The sequence below is a fragment of the Trachinotus anak genome, unplaced genomic scaffold, assembly GCF_046630095.1.
Source record: "Trachinotus anak isolate AG129_WGS33_773 ecotype Australia unplaced genomic scaffold, CSIRO_AGI_Tana_v1 ptg000139l, whole genome shotgun sequence".
NCBI classification, from domain to species: domain Eukaryota; kingdom Metazoa; phylum Chordata; class Actinopteri; order Carangiformes; family Carangidae; genus Trachinotus; species Trachinotus anak.
This window is the reverse complement of record NW_027273989.1, coordinates 1-5,000: the sequence shown is the minus strand read 5'-3', so window position 1 is coordinate 5,000 and position 5,000 is coordinate 1.

Below are 5,000 nucleotides of genomic sequence, written 5' to 3'. Positions count from 1 at the left end.
CATATCACCCAGCCACTGGCCCTGTGACATTAAAGGGCCACACAGCACCTCCACAGGACCTCCACAGCCACACACACATGCCTCTCTCCCCCTGTGTCAGAGCTCCAGCACCCAGGCATATCACCCAGCCACTGGCCCTGTGACATTAAAGGGCCACACAGGACCTCCACAGCCACACACACATGCCTCTCTCCCCTGTATCAGAGCTCCAGGGGCCAGGCTCATGGCCCAGCTTCTCCCCCTGTGATATTAAAGGGCCACACAGCACCTCCACAGGACCTCCACAGCCACACACACATGCCTCTCTGGCCCTGTGTCAGAGCTCCAGCACCCAGGCATATCACCCAGCCACTGGCCCTGTGATATTAAAGGCCCACACAGCACCTCCACAGGACCTCCACAGCCACACACACATGCTTCTCTCCCCTGTATCAGAGCTCCAGGGGCCAGGCTCATGGCCCAGCTTCTCCCCCTGTGATATTAAAGGCCCACACAGCACCTCCACAGGACCTCCACAGCCACACACCCATGCCTCTCTCCCCCTGTGTCAGAGCTCCAGCACCCAGGCATATCACCCAGCCACTGGCCCTGTGACATTAAAGGGCCACACAGCACCTCCACAGGACCTCCACAGCCACACACACATGCCTCTCTCCCCTGTATCAGAGCTCCAGGGGCCAGGCTCATGGCCCAGCTTCTCCCCCTGTGATATTAAAGGCCCACACAGCACCTCCACAGGACCTCCACAGCCACACACACACATGCCTCTCTCCCCTGTATCAGAGCTCCAGGGGCCAGGCTCATGGCCCAGCTTCTCCCCCTGTGATATTAAAGGCCCACACAGCACCTCCACAGGACCTCCACAGCCACACACACATGCCTCTCTCCCCTGTATCAGAGCTCCAGGAGCCAGGCATATCACCCAGCCACTGGCCCTGTGATATTAAAGGGCCACACAGCACCTCCACAGGACCTCCACAGCCACACACACATGCTTCTCTCCCCTGTATCAGAGCTCCAGGGGCCAGGCTCATGGCCCAGCTTCTCCCCCTGTGATATTAAAGGCCCACACAGCACCTCCACAGGACCTCCACAGCCACACACACACATGCCTCTCTCCCCTGTATCAGAGCTCCAGGGGCCAGGCTCATGGCCCAGCTTCTCCCCCTGTGATATTAAAGGCCCACACAGCACCTCCACAGGACCTCCACAGCCACACACACATGCCTCTCTGCCCCTGTGTCAGAGCTCCAGCACCCAGGCATATCACCCAGCCACTGGCCCTGTGACATTAAAGGGCCACACAGCACCTCCACAGGACCTCCACAGCCACACATCCATGCCTCTCTCCCCCTGTGTCAGAGCTCCAGGAGCCAGGCATATCACCCAGCCACTGGCCCTGTGATATTAAAGGGCCACACAGCACCTCCACAGGACCTCCACAGCCACACACACATGCTTCTCTCCCCTGTATCAGAGCTCCAGGGGCCAGGCTCATGGCCCAGCTTCTCCCCCTGTGATATTAAAGGCCCACACAGCACCTCCACAGGACCTCCACAGCCACACACACACACACACACATGCCTCTCTGCCCCTGTGTCAGAGCTCCAGCACCCAGGCAGATCACCCAGCCACTGGGCCTGTGACATTAAAGGGCCACACAGCACCTCCACAGCCACACACACATGCTTCTCTCCCCTGTATCAGAGCTCCAGGGGCCAGGCTCATGGCCCAGCTTCTCCCCCTGTGATATTAAAGGCCCACACAGCACCTCCACAGGACCTCCACAGCCACACACACACATGCCTCTCTCCCCTGTGTCAGAGCTCCAGGAGCCAGGCATATCACCCAGCCACTGGCCCTGTGACATTAAAGGGCCACACAGCACCTCCACAGGACCTCCACAGCCACACACACATGCCTCTCTCCCCCTGTGTCAGAGCTCCAGCACCCAGGCATATCACCCAGCCACTGGCCCTGTGACATTAAAGGGCCACACAGGACCTCCACAGCCACACACACATGCCTCTCTCCCCTGTATCAGAGCTCCAGGGGCCAGGCTCATGGCCCAGCTTCTCCCCCTGTGATATTAAAGGGCCACACAGCACCTCCACAGGACCTCCACAGCCACACACACATGCCTCTCTGGCCCTGTGTCAGAGCTCCAGCACCCAGGCATATCACCCAGCCACTGGCCCTGTGATATTAAAGGCCCACACAGCACCTCCACAGGACCTCCACAGCCACACACACATGCTTCTCTCCCCTGTATCAGAGCTCCAGGGGCCAGGCTCATGGCCCAGCTTCTCCCCCTGTGATATTAAAGGCCCACACAGCACCTCCACAGGACCTCCACAGCCACACACCCATGCCTCTCTCCCCCTGTGTCAGAGCTCCAGCACCCAGGCATATCACCCAGCCACTGGCCCTGTGACATTAAAGGGCCACACAGCACCTCCACAGGACCTCCACAGCCACACACACATGCCTCTCTCCCCTGTATCAGAGCTCCAGGGGCCAGGCTCATGGCCCAGCTTCTCCCCCTGTGATATTAAAGGCCCACACAGCACCTCCACAGGACCTCCACAGCCACACACACACATGCCTCTCTCCCCTGTATCAGAGCTCCAGGGGCCAGGCTCATGGCCCAGCTTCTCCCCCTGTGATATTAAAGGCCCACACAGCACCTCCACAGGACCTCCACAGCCACACACACATGCCTCTCTCCCCTGTATCAGAGCTCCAGGAGCCAGGCATATCACCCAGCCACTGGCCCTGTGATATTAAAGGGCCACACAGCACCTCCACAGGACCTCCACAGCCACACACACATGCTTCTCTCCCCTGTATCAGAGCTCCAGGGGCCAGGCTCATGGCCCAGCTTCTCCCCCTGTGATATTAAAGGCCCACACAGCACCTCCACAGGACCTCCACAGCCACACACACACATGCCTCTCTCCCCTGTATCAGAGCTCCAGGGGCCAGGCTCATGGCCCAGCTTCTCCCCCTGTGATATTAAAGGCCCACACAGCACCTCCACAGGACCTCCACAGCCACACACACATGCCTCTCTGCCCCTGTGTCAGAGCTCCAGCACCCAGGCATATCACCCAGCCACTGGCCCTGTGACATTAAAGGGCCACACAGCACCTCCACAGGACCTCCACAGCCACACACACATGCCTCTCTCCCCTGTATCAGAGCTCCAGGAGCCAGGCTCATGGCCCAGCTTCTCCCCCTGTGATATTAAAGGCCCACACAGCACCTCCACAGGACCTCCACAGCCACACATCCATGCCTCTCTCCCCCTGTGTCAGAGCTCCAGGAGCCAGGCATATCACCCAGCCACTGGCCCTGTGATATTAAAGGGCCACACAGCACCTCCACAGGACCTCCACAGCCACACACACATGCTTCTCTCCCCTGTATCAGAGCTCCAGGGGCCAGGCTCATGGCCCAGCTTCTCCCCCTGTGATATTAAAGGCCCACACAGCACCTCCACAGGACCTCCACAGCCACACACACACACATGCCTCTCTCCCCTGTATCAGAGCTCCAGGGGCCAGGCTCACGGCCCAGCTTCTCCCCCTGTGATATTAAAGGCCCACACAGCACCTCCACAGGACCTCCACAGCCACACACACATGCCTCTCTGCCCCTGTGTCAGAGCTCCAGCACCCAGGCATATCACCCAGCCACTGGCCCTGTGACATTAAAGGGCCACACAGGACCTCCACAGCCACACACACACATGCCTCTCTCCCCTGTATCAGAGCTCCAGGGGCCAGGCTCATGGCCCAGCTTCTCCCCCTGTGATATTAAAGGCCCACACAGCACCTCCACAGGACCTCCACAGCCACACACACATGCCTCTCTGGCCCTGTGTCAGAGCTCCAGCACCCAGGCATATCACCCAGCCACTGGCCCTGTGATATTAAAGGCCCACACAGCACCTCCACAGGACCTCCACAGCCACACATCCATGCCTCTCTCCCCTGTATCAGAGCTCCAGGAGCCAGGCTAATGGCCCAGCTTCTCCCCCTGTGATATTAAAGGCCCACACAGCACCTCCACAGGACCTCCACAGCCACACACACATGCCTCTCTCCCCTGTATCAGAGCTCCAGGGGCCAGGCTCATGGCCCAGCTTCTCCCCCTGTGATATTAAAGGCCCACACAGCACCTCCACAGGACCTCCACAGCCACACATCCATGCCTCTATCCCCCTGTGTCAGAGCTCCAGCACCCAGGCATATCACCCAGCCACTGGCCCTGTGACATTAAAGGGCCACACATCACCCCCATAGGACCTCCACAGCCACACACACATGCCTCTCTCCCCTGTATCAGAGCTCCAGCACCCAGGCATATCACCCAGCCACTGGCCCTGTGACATTAAAGGGCCACACATCACCCCCATAGGACCTCCACAGCCACACACACATGCCTCTCTCCCCTGTATCAGAGCTCCAGCACCCAGGCTCATGGCCCAGCTTCTCCCCCTGTGATATTAAAGGCCCACACAGCACCTCCACAGGACCTCCACAGCCACACACACATGCCTCTCTGGCCCTGTGTCAGAGCTCCAGCACCCAGGCATATCACCCAGCCACTGGCCCTGTGATATTAAAGGCCCACACAGCACCTCCACAGCCACACATCCATGCCTCTCTCCCCCTGTGTCAGAGCTCCAGCACCCAGGCATATCACCCAGCCACTGGCCCTGTGACATTAAAGGGCCACACAGCACCTCCACAGGACCTCCACAGCCACACACACATGCTTCTCTCCCCTGTATCAGAGCTCCAGGGGCCAGGCTCATGGCCCAGCTTCTCCCCCTGTGATATTAAAGGCCCACACAGCACCTCCACAGGACCTCCACAGCCACACACACACATGCCTCTCTCCCCTGTATCAGAGCTCCAGGAGCCAGGCATATCACCCAGCCACTGGCCCTGTGACATTAAAGGGCCACACAGCACCTCCACAGCCACACATCC